The 19,732-nt window shown below is 36.8% G+C and overlaps 1 pseudogene; it reads right to left on the reverse strand.

Annotated features, from left to right (window-relative positions):
• Positions 1-3,466: 3,466 nt before the first annotated feature.
• The window catches only part of LOC148163069 (sodium/hydrogen exchanger 2-like), a 106,036-nt pseudogene continuing 89,770 nt past the window's right edge, over positions 3,467-19,732 (reverse strand).

Here is a 19,732-nt window from a genome sequence, read left to right on the forward strand (position 1 = left end):
ATAACAGAGACACTAAGTAAGAATTCTAAAAGATATAGGAATTGGAAGTTAATTCTTTAAAAAGACTTTGTATTTTGAAGTAACACTTTGTTATCTGATACGTATATTAAAGTGAAGGTCAGTTAAGGCTTAGATAAAAACACAATTTGATTTTGGTGTGGTTTAACATAATTCATTAATTTTTAAATGAGAATAAAATAAATGTTGAATCTTACTCATTTCCCAAAAAAATTCAAAAACTAAACAATCATCTCATCCATTTTATTTTTTATTCTTTTTTTTAATTTTATTTTATTATGTTATGTTAGTCACCATACAGTACATCATTAGTTTTTGATGTAGTGTTCCATGATTCATCATTTTCATATATCCATTTCAGAGAAATTAATTTGTTTAAAGAGATGCTTTCCAAACTCATATCTTCTGACTTGTCTTACTGCAACACTCACAAATAACCCACATCATTATACTAGCTTAAAAAATTTAGCCCAAATTTGAAATAGTATCTCATTCACATACTGAATAAGCCTTTAGATATTTTTTCCAAGATTTTTTGGCCAGCTTTATAGAACTAACAGTGATTGGCTATTAGAGAGCAATGGTGAATTGGACAGGCCAAAGAGATAATTCAAAATAAGTTGCCTTAGGATGAAATTCCAAAAGCATTTATCTCCTCTTCTGCTCTCTACATCAACCATACCTTTTTAAGTAGCTGAAATGCAATATTTGTTGTAAAGCTATTAGTGTCAACCACTAGAATAAATGACACATTCTCCCATTTCCCTGCTGATTTAAAAATAAATCCCATCTTGGATTTTGTAAATACCCTGTTTGAGTTATGGTAGAAACTATTTCACATGCTACAGTTGTCTTTCCTAAATATAAACTACCCTAATTCAAGATTCTGAGAGAGAATGTTGATCCATTCATTTCCATCTAAGGGGAAGGTTTCAAATTGCACTATTTTAATAGTTTACCTGTACAGTATTTACCATATCTTTCCTCTGCATATTTAGATACTATATCTAGATACAATACTAAGATAAATTGTGATGCCAAGCTTATAGAGTTGTAGATACCTCACTGACTATATTATAAGTATGTCTTCCTCTTCTCTCCTCATGCCAGAGATAGTGATTAAGTATACATTATAGTTTAAAAATAAAATGGTATTGAAAACAGGATTTGTTTTGTCTCTTAAATTTTTACACGGAACTATATATACAACTTTATAGAAGTCCTGGCCTTTGTCTCTAATGTTTGCTTTTTCTATATCTTAACATTTTATAGAAAAAAAAAAAAACCTCCTAAATTATCACGGGCATTTTTTTCTATTCTGCCAGCTGTTTTTCATAGCACTGGACACAAAGTAAAGTATTTTTCTAATTTTATTTAAAAGAGGTTTAGATGAAAAAAGAACATTTTACAACCCTACTGAGATTTTCTAGTGTGTTCAGAATAAACTAGAAATTGTCTTCGATGAAATTGCATGACATTTAACTGGTGGTTTATTGTTAATGGCCAACCTAAATACATTTTAATGAATTATAAAGCATACCTTGGCCAGCCTTATTATTCATCCTTCAAACCCTAAGCAATTTCCCTAATGTTCCCCCCCAGTATTGCTAGAGTAAGTTTCATAGTCTTAAAAAAAAGTCTGGGGTCACCTGAGTGGCTCAGTCGGTTAAGCGACTGCCTTCGGCTCAGGCCATGATCCCGGGGTCCTGGGATCGAGCCCCGCATCGGGCTCCCTGCTCCGTGGGAGGCCCGCATCTCCCTCTCCCACTCCCCCTGCTTGTGTTCCCTTTCTCGCTGTCTCTCTCTCTCTAATAAATAAAATCTTTAAAAAAAAAAAGTCTGATGATTTTGTTCATTTGTGGGAGAGGAAGGAAGTAGGGGTATAAATGTCAAGAATATATGATAAACTATAAACTGAATTCTTATGCAGACTATAAAATGTAAGATAGTTCACTTTAACTAGCAATGAAGCTGAGAAGTTCTCAGAATGTAAATATGCTATATATATATGTATTTCACTTCAATACCAATGGATTTTTTTTTAATGTAAGCCTAGGACTGAGAAGAGGGTTTAGCTGCAGCCAACAATAAAGTCATATAGAAGATGTGATTTGGGAACACCACATATCACTCAGCCTCACCAGGATTTTGTTGCTGGAGTCAGCATTTCCCCCAAAGATACAGTCAGTACTTCAATAGCCCTGATACATTAGCAAGGTACATACATATGAGTGTTAGAATAGGAAGTTGGAACAACAGTGCTGAAGGCAGTGGTGATGTTTACTCCTTCTTTGTAAATTGGGGTGAGTCAGGGAGATGTAAACATTCAGAAAGAGAAATATAAGAGAAATTCCTTAGTTCTCATCTTAGCAACAATATTATTAATTCTTAGTAGTAGCACTGGTAGTATCCATATATTTGTTATATCATACTATATTATAAACCACTAGTATTTATAATAGTAGTAGTAGTAGCAGTGTTAATTAGTAGTTTGTAAAAGCTAACATTTATGGAGAGCTTATGATGTGTCAGGCTCTATGCTAAGCTCTTTGACTGCAGTATGTCATGTAATTCTTGATGTGGGGAACAAAGGCAAAGGAAACAATTTAATTTCCTTACAATTTATAGCGCATTGCCAAGTCCTTGAGACAGACAGAGTGACCTTCCTCTAGGAACTCAACTGTCTCAATATTGATACTTTGTGAAAGGCAAAAGGCAATCTTAGCTTAATATTATTCCATCCTCCAGGATCCTATAAGTCTCCTTTAACATAAAAATTCCTTTGGAAATTTCCTTTATCTTTACCCCCCAAGATATATGTTAGCAATCATCCTCCAAGCATATGACCCATTGATATACATCTGAAGGGTCTCGTGACTAAGGTTTTTCTAGACAGTAATAAATGACCTTTTCCTAACAATAGCTAGCCCCCTCAAGGTCCCAGAAATCTTGCTTCCAGAATTCCTTAGACTTATGTTATTCCCTAAACCTCTCCAAACTTGAAAATGTACAATCAATTGCTCCTCACAATCCCAGTGCTGCTCTTTCTGCCCACAGGTCTTGTGCCCATGCTTTAATAAACACACCTTTAAAAATAAATAAATAAAAAATAAATAAACCCAACTTTTTGCACCAAAGACATCTCAGGAATTGTTTCTTGACCATTCACTCCAAACCTGTACATTTTCTACATCAATTCTCACAACATCTGGCAAAAGCTGATAGTATTACCACTCTTATTTTACAGTTGAGGAATCTAAGGCTTAGCATGATTGTGTAACTTTCTGAAAGCCATGAAGCTAAGTAGTGAGGCAAGATTTGAAGTCAGGTAGTAAGATTCCAGAGCCTGTTTCTTAATCTTGATATCACACACTCTGTACATAGAGATATGAAACAGACTTCTTATGAAAATAAAAAAATAAATATAGCATACTGGACTTTTAAGTTTCTAGCTTCTAATGCAATCCCAAGTTCCACTGATATATTTTACATAAACAATATTCACCATACCTAATGCCCTCCAATAAGACAAAAAATGACAATGAAACAAATGTAAGGCCAATTCTATTCATGGTTATTTCCAGTGGTAGAAACACCAAGGAAGATGATGAAGAGTGTCAATAACACTGATACATATCTTCATGAAGTATTTGATAGTGGTATGGGACTTTTGAGAAATATTAACTTCCATATCACATTTTATGCTCGTAGCACAGGCAATAATTCTAATGGGAAAAAATATGTAAGAGTAATACATTTAACTTTAAAAGAAAAGAATCACATGACCATTCTTGAAGATTAATCAGGATTTCTTTTACTCAAGCTACCTTAATCTGTTCCAAAATATTAAAAACATGCAATTTTCCCAGAATTTATACAATATCAATTCTATCAAATGCTTAGTTTGCAAAATAAATGAGTTTCTATGTTCTTTCATGCACTGAGAACCACCTGCCTGCTTTATCATTTTTAACAGTATCTAATCTGTCCTTCTTAAATAGGTTTGTGCTGACAGATTCTAATCATTTGGCAGAAAATCACTAAGAGGCATGTGCTAAGAATAATAAAAATACATTCTTGTAGCCTGTAAAGCACTATAGTGTTATTAATAAAGCAATTTTTGATACTCTAAGTGTTTTGTCTATTTTGTCTCAATTAATTCTTAGATTAACTTTATGAGATAGGTACTGTTACTATCTCCATGCTACAGGTGAGTCAGACCTGGAGAAATTAAATAATTTTTTCAAGATTACTTGGCTAGGAAGTAGCAGAGCTGGAATTGAATCTAATCAGTCTCTAGAGACCATGCTCTGAACCACTTTGATATATATTCCACATATGCACAAGTTATTTCATTTGTGTGAATGATTAATGCTTTTCACATGTGACAGATTCAATCAACATTTTGGGTGCTTTTCCATTTCTTGGAAATTAGAGGTATCTTTTCTTACTGACTTTTTTTTTTATGTTTTCTTTTATTATTCAGGTATTGAAGTTTCCTGACATTTAGCATCAACCCGATACAATCCCCTCTCTTTTTAAATATTTTTTAAAGACTTTATTTATTTATTTGAGAGAGAGAGCATGAGCAGGGAGAAGCAGACTCCCCACTGAGCAGGGAGCCCAATATGGGGCTTGATCCCAGGACCCTGGGATCATGACCTGAGCCAAAGGCAGCCACTTAACTGACTGAGCCACTCAGGTGCCCCAATCCTCTCGCTTTTTAAAAGAAACCCTGGTAGGGCACCTGAGTGGCTCAGATGGTTAAGCGTCTGCCTTCGGCTCAGGTCATGATCCCAGGGTCCTGGGATCGAGTCCCGCATCGGGCTCCCTGCTCCCTGGGAGCCTGCTTCTCCCTCTGCTTCTCTCTCTCTCTGTCTCTCATGAATAAATAAATAAAATCTTAAAAAAAAAATAAAAATAAAAGAAACCCTGGTAATTCTTCTACTCAGGAAGAAAGAAGAGAATATAAAAAGATTCTCTAACATTCCCTTTTTTTTTTCTCACAACAGTTTACAAGAAGACTTTTTCAGTTGGTTATTACAATTTTAAAGAGTATAATTCCAAACTTATTTGTTTCACTTAGAATCAAGCATAGTTACCAGTGTATATCATTTTCATTGTCAAATTGTTTTCCTCTCTAATCAATTCCTCTAAAGAGCTGCCTCTCCTACAGTTGTTATATAGTGTTGCATTTTTGTTCTCTAAATAGTTTGGGATTTTTTACAAACACTGGAAGAGTTCTATGATGATGTTCAGTGTTTCAGGAATATTTTTAAGTGATTTAATTACTTCATTTTCATTTTAGCTTCAGCTACTTTAAGTAGATAAGTTTGGTCAAATAATAAATGACCAGTCTTCAAAACCGTGATAGTTAACCATCTGCTCTCAGTCTGTATTTTTTTTTTTTGCTTTCAGTTATAGTTTTGTGAACAAATTTTGAAGGTGAAAGCTGAGTTCCTGTTATAAATGTGGGTGTCTCATAAATAGTTTTATTTAGCTAGTGAAAATTTATTTTTTATCATTTAAATCAGTTTCTCAATAATATTAAAAATATCTAAAAATAATGTGGGCATCAAAAACCTTAAGTGAATTGTCAAGTACTAATCACAAGAAAATTAATTTCCTTATTATTTTCACGATGTTTAATGATTTCTTCTAATAAATAGCATTTGATGACTTGATAATTATCATCAATTTGTTTTCCAACCTGTCACATGGAGTTTTTATTCTAATTTCCCATTTGTAAAAATAAATAAATAAATAAATAAATAAATAAATAAATAAAGCAAGTCAGTAACCACAAATGTCCATTCTCTTGGGTCAATTTGTGAGTATTGGAGAGAAATGGAATTATAAAATCATCAGGAAGTAAGATTTACATTGAACATCTGCTGAAATTTCTGAAATACATGCTGGTTGGTGTCTTTCAGCACAGGGTAGTTCTTTGTATCTTCAAATATCTTAGAGGAGGTAATTAAAATATTACGAAAACTATATTAATGCCACCATAAATGTGCTATGGTCACACATTCACATATGTTCTAAGGCAATTCGCAATTGCTGCTGTTTAATATTTACTGAGCAATATGTTGCATTGTGTGATTCCATTCACACACGGTTCCTTTCTCAATCATGGTGTGATCTTAAGTAACATGCTATCACACTGACAATACATATATCATTCTAGAAATACAATTTTCATGTATACTGATTTTCAAAGATTAATTGCAATTTTTCTTTGTATTTTTAATATAGACACACATACACACATCTCATAAAGATAGTTATCAGATAAAAGATAAGTAGCTGTGGTTTTAAGGTAACCACTCCTTTAGAGTATTTCTAATTCTTTTGTAGAAATGACACACACAAAAAAAACACAAAAAACAAAAACAAAAGAACAACAACAAGGTATAAGAGAAATGGTATGGAAGATCAATTATGCAAAAACAGTCATTAGGTTTTTTGGTAATTTCTTTTAGTCAGGAAAAGAACAGCTAAGAAAGGTGGCAAGGTCAAGTAAAGGATAAACAGTTGTTCAAGTAAAACTGAAATTAAGTAGTATTAAAATGCAATTTGATTTACTATTAAATATGGTACATTCCTAATAGAATTCTTACAATTGCTAATACTGAGTGATTACCACATTCTATTCACTTTTCATACCTCATTCCACTTAATCCTCATAATCTCACAATAATACTCAAAATGTAAATAAGTTAATTGTTCCAAGATTAAACAACTAGCAATTTGCATGGCAAAGATTTGAACCAACTCTGACTAAATCCAAAATTTATAGTTTTTCTATTGCCCAATGCCCCTCGTGTTAAAATAACCAAAAAATATCCTGCATAGATATATTTGTTTTTCATATTTTAAAAAGTTCTTAATATATTTCCCATACAAAAAAATGTTACTATGAAAATCTCAAGCTTATACTTTATAAAGGTAGAAAAGTCAAATGTCTAAAACATAATAAAATCTATGATGGAGGGGAGGAGGAAAAGATGGCAGAGGAGTAGGAGACCCTATTCCAACCAGTCCCAAAAATTGAGCTGAATATCTACCAGACCACTCTGAACACCCACAAAACCAGCATGAGATGTAAGAAGATAGATCTGGATCTCTAAAAACAGAATATCCCATGTGGTTGGTTTTGAGGTACAAAGCAGGGAGCTGTGATTCCGTGGGCAGATTATGGGGGATAAAGGAATAAGGAGGGAGCCAGCCATTGGGGTCCTACACCGCCGATGAGTGATAGCCTCCCATGCAAGGGACAGGGCATGAACTTGCAGACCAGCAGCAGCAGGGAAAGAACCTTAGGGCAGCCCCTTGGACTGAAACCAGAGCAGCAGGGCTTCACGTGCCAACTGGGGTTGGCTGGTGGTTTTAGAAGCAAAAAGGGCAGAGATGTGCCCCAACCTGGAGGCAAGAATTGGGAGCACTGCTGAGGGGCGCACAACCCAGGACTGGAGTTTATAGCAGCACAGACAGAAATGCAGATAGTGCGGCCTGGAGAGCTCACTGAAGAACAGACTGTGATCTCTCTGCTCTGAGGCAGAGGGTTGGAAATGGTCTCTTCTGCTCTGACTCTTGGAAGAGACGCAGAAAGCCACCAGGGAAAGCAGCTAGAGGAAAAATGCCCCCAAAATTAGCTCCCACTGAGCCCATACCCTGCCACAGGGGGCAGGGTAACTGCCCAAACAGGGTTGCCTGAGTAACAGCCCAGCAGACCCCTCACCCAGAAGACAGCCTGGGAAAACAAGAGCCCAGCAAGCCTAAGGTCCCTAGCGAACAGGTGCATCTTGCTTGGGTTGGAGTCAATAATTTGGACTCCATACATTCCCTCAACCACCCATCAAAAGAATGACTAGGGGGAGGAACCCCCAAAATAGGAAAGACTCGGAGACTATGACTTATGCCACAGATGTACAAATGGATTCAGATATAACTAAGATGTCAGAGATGGAATTCAGGCTAGCAATTGTGAAGACAATAGCTAGAATGGAGAAATCAATTAATGGCAACATAGAGTCTCTAAGGGCAGAAATGAAAGCTGAATTAGTAGAACTTAAAAATGCTATCAGCGATATCCAATCTAATCTAGATAATCTAACAGCTAGGGTAAGCAAAGCAGAAGAACGAATTAGTGACCTGGAAGACCATTTAATAGATAAAAAGGGAAAAGAGGAGGCCAGGGAAAAACAACTCACAATCCATGAAAATAGAATCAGAGAAATAAGCAACACCATGAAGCATTCCAATGTCAGAATTATTGGAATCCCTGAGAGGGTGGAGAGAAAGAGGACTAGAAGATATGTTTGAGCAAATCATGGCTGAGAACTTCCCTAATCTGGGGAAGGAAACAAACATTCATGTCCTAGAGGCACAGAGGACCCTTCCCAAGATCAAGGAAAACAGGCCAACACCCTGGCATGTAATAGATAAACTCGCAAATCTTAAAACCAAGGAAACCATCTTAAGGGCAGTTATGGGGAAGATTCCTTATGTACAGAGGGAAGATCATCAGAATAACGTCAGAACTATCCACAAAGACATGGCAAGGCAGAAAAGTCTGGCAAGACATACTCAGGGTATTAAACGAGAAGAACGTGCAGCCAAGAATACTTTATTCGGCAAGGCTGTCACTTAGAATGGATGGAGAGATGCAGAGCTTGCAAGAATGGCAGAAACTGAAGGAATATGTGACCACTAAGCCAGCCCTGCGAGAAATATTAAGGGAGGTTCTATAAAAAGAGATAGACCTCAAGAGTGATATAGAACTGAATTTACAAGGAAAATCTATAAAAACAAGGTCTTCACGGGCAACATGATGAAAACAAATGCATATCTTTCAATAATTACTCTCAATGTGAAGAGTCTAAATGGTGCCATAAAATGGCACAGGATTGCAGATTGGATAAAAAGACAGGACCCATCCATATGCTCTCTACAAGAAACTCATTTTGAACGAAGAAAGATATATCCAGACCGAAAGTGAAAGGATGGAGATCCATCTTCCATGCGAAAAGACTTCAAAAGAAAGCTGGGGTAGCAATTCTTATATCAATTAGATTTTTTTTTATTTTTTTATTGTTATGTTAATCACCATATATTACATCATTAGTTTTTGGTGCAGTGTTTCATGATTCATTGTTTGTTCATAACACCCAGTGCTCCATACAGAACGTGCCCTCCTCAATACCCATCACCAGGCTAACCCATCCCCCTACCCCCCTCCCCTCTAGAACCCTCAGTTTGTTTTTCAGAGTCCATCATCTCTCATGGTACGTCTCCCCCTCTGACATACTCCCCTTTTCTTCCTCTCCTGTTATCTTATATCAATTAGATTTTAAGCTAAAGACGATAGTTGGAGACACAAAAGGACACTGTATCATTCTTAAAGGGTCTATCCAATAAGAAGATCTAACAATTCTAATTATCTATGGCCCCAACATGGGAGCAGCCATCTATATAAGCGAAATGTTAACCAAAATAAAGAGCCATATTGATAACAATACGTTAATTGTAGGAGACATCAACAATCCACTCTCAGCAATACAGAGATCATCTAAGCAGAAGGTCAACAAAGAAACAAGAGTTTGAATGACACACTGGACCAGATGGACCTCATAGATATATACAGAACATTCCAACCTAAAACAACAGAATACTCATTCTTCTCGAGTGCACATGGAATTTTATCCAGAATAGACCACATGCTGGGTCACAAATCAGTTCTCAACTGATACCAAAATATTGAGATTTTTTCCGTGCATATTCTTAGACCATAATGCTTTAAAACTAGAATGCAATCACAAGAAAACATTTGGCAGAAATTCAAACACTTGGAAACTAAAGACCACACTGCTCAAGAATATTTAGATCAGCCAGGAACTCAAAGAAGAAATTAAACAATTCATGGAAACCAATGAGAATGAAAACACATTGGCCCAAAACCTATGGGATAAAGCAAAGTTGGTCCTGAAGGGAAAATACATAGCCATCCTATTCTCACTCAAAAAAAATAGAAAAATCCCGAATTCACCAACTAACTCTACACCTTAAAGAACTAGAGAAAAAGCAACAAACGATGCCTAAGACACGCATTAGAAGAGAAATATTTAAGATTAGAGCAGAGATCAATGAATTAGAAACCAGAAACACAGTAGATCAGATCAACGAACCTAGAAGTTTGTTCTTTGAAAGAATTAATAAGATCGATAAACCACTGGCCAGACTTATCCAAAAGAAAAGTGAAAGACCCAAAAAAATAAAATTATGAATGAAAGGGGAGAGATCACGACTAACACCAAGGAAATAGAAACAATTATTAGAAATTATTATCAACAACTATATGCCAATAAACTGAACAATCTGGATGAAATGGACGCCTTCCTGGAAACCTATAAGATGCCAAGACTGAAACAGAAAGAAATTGACAACCTGAATAGGCCAATAACCAGGAACGAGATTGAAGCAGTAATCAAAAACCTCTGAAAAAACAAGAGTCCAGGGCCTGATGGAATCCCTGGGGAATTCTACCAAACACTCAAAGAAGAAATTATACCTATTCTCCTGAAGCTGTTTCAAAAATTAGAAACAGAAGGAAACCTTCCAGACTCATTCTATGAGGCCAGCATTACCTTAATCCCCAAACCAGGCAAAGACCCCATCAAAAAGAAGAATTTCTGACTGATATCCCTGATGAATATGGATTCCAAAATCCTCAAAAAATGCTAGCTAATAGGATCCAAAAATACATTAAAAAGATCATCCACCATGACCAAGTGAGATTTATCCCTGGAATGCAAGGGTTCAACATTCGCAAATCAATGTGATAGAACACATTAATAAGAGGAGGGAGAAGAACCATATGGTCCTCTCAATTGATGCAGAAAAAGCATTTGACAAAATACAGCATCTTTTCCTGATTAAAACTCTTCATAGTATAGGGATAGATGGAACATCCCTCAAGTTCATAAAATCCATCTATGAAAAACCGACAGTGAATATCATCCTCAATGGGGAAAAGTTGAGAGCCTTTCCCTTAAGAGCAGGAACACGTCAAGGATGCCCACTCTCGCCATTATTGTTCAACATAATACTAGAAGTCATAGCAACAGCAATCAGACAACAAAAAGAAATGAAAGGTATTCAGATTGGCAAAGAGGAAGTCAAACTCTCTCTCTTTGCAGATGACATGATACTTTATGTGGAAAACAAACCCAAAAGACTCCATTCCCAAATTACTAGAACTCATACAGAAATTCAGTAATGTGGCATGAGACAAAATTAACGCACAGAAATCAGTTGCTTTCTTATACACTCACAATGCAACTGTAAAAAGAGAAATTAGAGAAACGATTCCATTTACAATAGCACCAAAAACCATAACATACCTCAGAATAACCCTAATCAAAGAAGTAAAGGATCTATACTCTAGGGACTACAGAACACTCATGAATGAAATTGAAGAAGACACAAAAAATGGAAAGATATTCCATGCTCATGGATCGGAAGAACAAACATTGTTAAAATGTGTAAGCTACCCAGAGCAATCAATACCTTCAATGCCATCCCAATCCAAATTCCAATGACATATTCAAAGTCCTGGAACAAACAATCCTAAAATTTGTGTGGAATCAGAAAAGACCCCGAATCGCCAAGGAATTGTTGAAAAAGAAAAAGCTGGGGGGAATGTTGCCCGATTTCAAGATAAATTACAAAGCAGTGATCACCAAGATAGCATGGTACTGCCACAAAAACTGACACATAGATGAATGGAACAGATATGGACTCTCAACTCTATGGTCAACTAACCTTCAACAAAGCAGGAAAAATATGCAATAGAAAAAAGACATTCTCTTCAATAAATGGTGCCGAGAAAATTGGACAGCCACATACAGAAGAATGAAACATGACCATTCTCTAACACCATACACAAAGATAAACTCAAAATGGATGAAAGACCTCAATGTGAGACAGGCATCCATCAAAAACCTAGAGAAAAACTTAGGCAGTAAACTCTTTGACATTGGCCACAGCAACGTCTTTCAAGACACATTTCCAAAGGCTAGTGAAACAAAGCAAAAATGAAGTTTTGGGACATCATCAAGATAAACACCTTCTGCACTGCAAAGGAAACATTCTACAAAAAAGAAAAAAAAAAGAAGCCATCCACAGAATGGGAGAAGATATTTGCAAATGACACTACAGATAAGGGCTGGTATCCAAGATCTGTAATGAACTTCTCAAAATCAAAACCCAAAAACAAACACTCTAGTCAAAAAATGGGCAGAAGACATGAAGAGACACTTCTCCAAAGAAGACATACAAATGGTGGGGGGAGGAGCAAGATGGCGGAGGAGTAGGAGACCTGGATTTCGTCTGGTCCCAGGAATTCAGTTGGATAGGGTCATACCATTCTGAACACCTACAAACTCAACAGGAGATCAAAGAAAAGAATAGCAACAACTCTCTGAAGAAAAGCGACCACTTTCTGGAAGGTAGGACATGCAGAGAAGTGAATCTGAGGTGATATTCAGAGGGATAGATGGCAGGGGAGGGGGCCTCCATTGGCTGTTTCTGGCAAGTGATAGAACAACGGAGCACAAAATTGGAAACTTTAGAAGTCTGTTCTGCTGAGGAATGTCATTCCAGTGGCTAAGTGGGGGATGGAACCCTCACTGGGCCGGTATGGTCTCAGGACCCTCAGGGTCACAAGAAGACCGGGGGTGCCTGAGTGTGACTGAGCTCCCAGGTATTGGAGCAGGGAACCCGGCTGCAGAGACGGAGCAAAGAAGTGGGCTCTCAGCTCAGGAATGCCATAAACCATAATCTGCATCACATTTGGGCCACTGCTCTTCCAACAGGGACCCAACAAGCAGCAGATCTGGGGAGACTTCCCTTCCTTCCCCAGGAGGATTGGCATGGGAGCACACCACAGGGATCTTCTGGGTTTGGAGACTCCACATGGGGTCATGTGCCAGAGACAGAAATCCTCGGTCACAGGCTGCGTGAGCATGGAGTGCAGACAGAGACGGGGGAGATGGGAGTGATTGAATGCTTTTCTCTGGGGGCTCACTGAAGAGTGGTCCCCCGAGTTCTTGGCTCCTCTGGAGCAGAGATTGGGAGACCGCCATTTTCACTCTCATCCTCCAAAGCTGTATGGAAAGCTTGCAGGGAAAAAAAGATCCCAAGAGCAAACGCGAGCACATTACTTAGCCCCGACTCTGGCAAAGACATTTGGGAACCATGGCAACAGGACCGTCCCCCAGAAGATCAGCAAGAACAGCCAGCCAAGACTAAGTTTACCAATGAATGAGAACAGCAGAACTCCAGTGTTAGGGGAATACTGCACATAGACTTCAAGGCTTGTTTACCATGATCCTTTAGTCATTGAAAGTTCATTTTTTAACTGTTTTTTTGATGAATTTTTCTTTTTCCCTTTTTCAACCAACATCTTATCAATCCCTTTTTTAAAAAATCATTTTTATTTTTCATTTTTAGAGTCATATTCTATCCCTTCATATTAGTTGCCCTTATTTGGTATATAAGTTGTTCTCTCTTTAAAATTTGAGATACACTTTCTTCTAACAGATCAAAATATACCTTAAATCTCTAGTGTATGGCTTCGTTCTAGTCTCCTGCCTGATAACATTCCCTCCCTTTTTTTTAAACCTCTTCTTTCTTTTTTCAACCACATTTTATCTTATCGAAATTCCTTTTATAAAGTCTTCTATAATTTTCATCTTTACAGTCATATTCCATCACTTAATTGTATTAACCCTTATTTTTGTAAATATATAATTTTTTCTTTCTTTAAAATTTTTGGAGTCACTTTCTTCTAACAGACCAAAATATGAACAAAATCTAGTGTGTGGCACTGAACTATGCACCAATCTGATCATATTTGATCATATTCTGTTTTTTTTTGTTTTATTTTGTTTTTGTTTGTTTTTATCTTTATCTTTTCTTTCTTTTTTCTTTTTCATATCTTTCCCTTTCTTTCCTCCCGATTTCAGGTCTTTCCTGGTTTGTTTAGAGTATATTTTCTGGGGATGTTTTTACCTTATTAGGATTTTGTTCTCTCATTCATCTATTCTCCTCTGGACAAAATGACAAGATGGAAAAAAATCACCTCAACAAAAAGAACAAGAGGCAGTACCGACTGCCAGGGACCTAATCAAAACGGACATTAGTAAGATGTCGGAACTAGAGTACAGAATAATTTTAAGGATACTACCTGGGCTTGAAAAAAGCATAGAAGTTATTAAAGAAACCCTTTCTGGAGAAATAAAAGAACTAAAATCTAACTAAGTCGAAATCAAAAGGGTTATTAATGAGGTACAATCAATAATTGGAGGCTCCAACTGCTAGGATAAATGAGACAGAAGAGAGAATTAGTGACATAGAAGACCAAATGATAGAAAATAAAGAAGCTGAGAAAAAGAGAGATAAACAACTACTGGATCACAAGGGCAGAATTCGAGAGATAACTGACACCATAAGACAAAACAACATTAGAATAATTGAGATCCCAGAAGAAGAAGAAAGAGAGAGAGGGGCAGAAGATATATAGGAGCAAATTATAACAGAGAACTTCCTTAATTTGGGGAAGTAAACAGGCATCAAAATCCAGGAGGCACAGAGAACCCCTCTCAAAATCAATAAAAATAGGTCCACAACTCGATATCTAATACTAAAACTTAGGAGTCTCAGAGACAAAGAGAAAATCCTGAAAGCAGATCGGGAGAAGAGATATGTAACCCACAATTGTAGAAACATTGGATTGATAACAGACCTATCGACAGAGACCTGGCAGGCCAGAAAGGACTGGCATGATATATTCAGAGCATTAAATGAGAAAAATATGCAGCCAAGAATACTATATCCAGCTAGGATGTCATTGAAAATAGAAGGAGAGATGAAAAGCTTCCGGGACAAACAAATTTAAGGGAATTTGGAAACACAAAACCATCCCTACAAGAAATATTGAAAGGGGTCCTCTAAGCAAAGAGAGAGCCTAAAATCAACATAGACAAGAAAGGAACACAGACAATATACAGTAACAGTAACCCTACAGGCAATACAATGGCACTAAATTCATATCTGTCAATAGTTATCCTGAAGGTATATGGGCTAAATGCCCCAATGAAAAGACACAGGCTATCAGATTGGATAAAAAAATAAAACCCATCGATATGCTGTCTGCAAGAGACTCATTTTAGACCCAAAGACACCCCCAGATTGAAAATGAGGGGGGGGAAACCATTTACCATGCTAACAGACACCAAAAGAAAGCTGGGGTGGCAATCCTTATATCAGACAAATTAGATTTTAAAACGAAGACTATAATAAGAGATGAGGAAGGACACTATATCCTACTTAAAGGGTCTATCCAACAAGAAGATCGAACAATTGTAATTATCTATGCCCCTAACATGGGAGCAAACAATTTTATAAGCCAATTAATAACAAAAGCCAATAAATACATTGACAATACAACAATAGTGGGGGATTTTAACACACCACGCACTGAAATGGACAGATCATCTAAGCAAAAGATCAACAAGGAAATAAAGACTTTAAATGACACACTGGACCCAATGGATTTCACAGATATATTCAGAATATTCCATCCCAAAGCAACAGAATACACATTATTCTGTAGTGCCCATGTAACATTCTCCAGAATAGATCACATCCTAGGTCACAAATCAGGTCTGAACCAGTACCAAAAGATTGGGATCATTCCCTGCATATTTTCAGACCACAATGCTTTGAAACTAGAACTCAATCACAAGAGGAAAGTCAGAAAGAATTCAAATACAAGGAGGCTAGAGAGCCTCCTACTAAGGAATGAATGGGTCAAGCAGGAAATTATAGAAGAATTAAAAAAATCATGGAAACCAATGAAAATGAAAACACAACTGTTCAAAATATTTAGAATACAGCAAAGGCAGTCCTAAGAGGAAAGTATATAGCAGTACAAGCTTTTCTTAAGAAACAAGAAAGGTCTCAAATATACAACCTAACCCTACACCTAATGGAGCTGGAGAAAGAACAGCAAATAAAGCCTAAACCCAGCAAGAGAAGAGAAATAATAAAGATCAGAGCAGAAATCAATGAAATAGAAACCAAAAGAACAGTAGAACAGATCAACGAAACTAGGAGCTGGTTCTTTGAAACAATTAACAGGATTGATAAACCCCTGGCCAGACATATCAAAAAGAAAAGAGAAATGACCTAAATAAAAAAAATCATGATGAAAGAGGAGAAAGCACAACAAACACCAACGAAATACAAACAAAAGAACATATTATGAGCAATTATATGCCAGCAAATTAGATAATCTGGATGAAATGGATGCATTCCTAGAGACGTATCAACTACCAAAACTGCACCAGGAAGAAATAGAAAACATGAATAGACCTATATCCACTAAGGAAATTGAAGCAGCAATCAAAAATCTCCCAAAAAACAAGAGCCCAGGGCCAAATGGCTTCCCAGGGGAATTCTACCAAACATTTAAAGAAGAATTAATACCTATTCTTTTGAAAATGTCCCAAAAATTAGAACTGGAAGGAAAACTTCCAAACTCATTTTATGAGGCCACCATTACCTTGTTCCCAAAACAAAGACCCAATCAAAATGGAGAATAACAGACCAATATCCTTGATGAACATGGATGCAAAAATTCTCACCAAAATACTAGCCAAAAGGATCCAACAGTACATTACAAAGATTATTCACCACGACCAAGAAGGATTTATCCCTGGGCTGCAAGGTTGGTTCAACATCCGCAAATCAATCAACGTGATACAATACATTAATAAAAGAAAGAACAAGAACCATATGATCGTCTCAATAGATGCAGAAAACATTTGAAAAGTACAGCATTTTTTCTTGATCAAAACTCTTCAGAGTATAGGGATAGAGGGTACATACTTCAATATCATAAAAGCCATCTATGAAAAACCTACAGTGAATATCATTCTCAATGGGGAAAAACTGAGAGCTCCCCCCCTAAGGTCAGGAACATGGTAGGGATGTCCACTATCACCACTCCTATTCTACGAAGTATTAGAAGTCCTAGCCACAGCAATCAGACAACAAAAACAAATAAAAGGTATCCGAATTGGCAAAGAAAAAGCCAAACTGTCACTCTTTGCAGATGATAGGATACTTTATGTGGAAAACCCAAAAGACTCCACCCCAAAACTGCTAGAACTCATACAGAAATTCAGTAAAGTGGCAGGATATAAAATCACTGCACAGAAATCAGTGGCATTCCTATACACCATCAAGACAGAAGAGAGAGAAATTAAGAAGCATATCCCATTTACAATTGCACCCAAAACCATAAGATACCTAGGAATAAATCTAACCAAAGAGGCAAAGGATCTGTACTCAGGAAACTATAAAATACTCATGAAAGAAATTGAGGAAGACACAAAGAAATACAAAAACATCCCATGCTCATGGATTGGAAGAAAAATTTTTGTGAAGATAAATGCTACCTACAGCAATCTACACATTCAAAGTAATCTCCATCAAAATACCATCCACTTTTTTCAAAGAAATGGAACTAATAATCCTAAAATTTGTCTGGAACCAGAAAAGACCCCAAATAGCCAGAGGAATGTTGAAAAAGAAAAGCAAAGCTGGTGGCATCATCATCACAAAATTCTAGACTTCAAGCTCTATTACAAAGCTGTCATCATAAAGACAGTATGGTATTGGCACAAAAACAGACACATAGATCAATGGAACAGAACAGAGAGCCTAGAAACGGACACTCAACTCTATGGTCAACTAATCTTCGACAAAGCAGGAAAGAATGTCCAATGGCAAAAAGACAGTCTTTTCAACAAATCGTGTTGGGAAAATTGGACAGCCACTGCAGAAGAAAGGGACCAGTTCCTTACACCACACACAAAAATAGACTCAAAATATTTGAATGATCTCAGTGTGAGACAGGAGTCCATCAACATCCTAAAGCAGATCACAGGCAGCAACCTCTTCAACCTCAGCTGCAGCAACTTCTTCCTAGAAACATCGCCAAAGGCAAGGGAAGCAAGGGGAAAAATGAACTATTGGGACTTCATCAAGATAAAAAGCTTTTGCAAAACAAAAGAAACAGTCAACAAAACCAAAAGACAATTGACAGAATGGGAGAAGATATTTGCAAATGACATAGCAGATAAAAGGCTAGTATCCAAAATCTCTAAAGAACTTGTTAAACCCAACACCCAAAGAACAAATGATCCAATCAAGAAATGGGCAGAAGACATTCACAGATATTTTTCCAAAGAAGACATCCAAATGGCCAACAGACATATGAAAAAGTGCTCAACGTTGCTCGGCATCAGCGAAATCCAAATCAAAACCTCAATGAGATATCACCTCACACCTGTCAGAATGGCTAAAATTAACAAGTCAGGAAACAACAGATGTTGGCAGGGATGCAGAGAAAGGGGAACCCTCCTATACTGTTGGTGGGAATGCAAGCTGGTGCAGCCACTCTGGAAAACATTATGAGGTTCCTCAAAAAGTTGAAATTAGAGCTTCCATACAATCCAGGCTTTGCACCACTGAGTATTTACCCTAAAGATACAGAAGTAGGGATCCAAAGGGGTACATGCATCCCAATGTTTATAGCAGCAATGTCCACAATAGCCAAACTGTGGAAAGAACCGAGATGTCCATCAGCAAATGAATGGAAAAAGAAGATGTAATATATATATATAGTCAATTTTTGCCATTCTAACTGGTGTAATGTGGTATCTCAATGTGGTTTTGATTAGAATTTCCCTCATGGCTAATGATAATGAACATTTCTTCATGTGTCTGTTAGTCATTTCTATGTCTTTTTTTTAAATTTTTATGTTATGTTAATCACCATACATTACATCATTAGTTTTTTTTAATTATTTTATTGTTATGTTAATCACCATATATTACATCATTAGTTTTTGGTGCAGTGTTCCATGATTCATTGTTTGCGTATAACACGCAGTGCTCCATGCAGAACGAACCCTCTTTAATACCCATCACCAGGATAACCCATCCTCCCACCCCCTCCCATCCAGAACCCTCAGTTTGTTTTTCAGAGTCCATTATCTCTCATGGTTGGTCTCCCCCTCGATTTCCCCCCTTCATTCTTCCCCTCCTGCTAGCTTCTTCTTTTTTTTTTTAACATATAATGTATTATATGTTTCAGAGGTACAGATCAGTGAGATCATATGATACATGTCTTTCTCTGATTGACTTATTTCACTCAGCAAAACACTCTCCAGTTCCATCCACCATGTTGCAAATGGGAAGATTTCATTCCTTTTGATGGCTGCATAATATTCCATGATAAATATATATATACCTTATGACCCAGCAATTGCACTACTGGGTATTGACCCCAAAGACACAGATGTAGTGAAAAGAAGGGCCATATGCACCCCAATGTTCATAGCAGCAATGTCCGCAATAGTCAAACTGTGGAAAGAGCTGAGATGCCCTTCAACAGATGACTGAATATAGAAGATGTGGTCCATATAGTCAATGGAATATTACTCAGCCATCAAAAAGATGATTACCCAACTTTTATATCAACATGAATGGGACTGAAGGAGATTATGCTAAGTGAAAAAAGTCAGGTAGATAAGGTAACAATCATATGGTTTCACTTATTTGTGGAACATAATGAATA

Source organism: Eumetopias jubatus, unplaced genomic scaffold (assembly GCF_037043125.1).
Source record: "Eumetopias jubatus isolate StellerSeaLion01/CBP00866 unplaced genomic scaffold, mEumJub1_p1.0 scaffold_11, whole genome shotgun sequence".
Classification (NCBI taxonomy): Eukaryota; Metazoa; Chordata; class Mammalia; order Carnivora; family Otariidae; genus Eumetopias; species Eumetopias jubatus.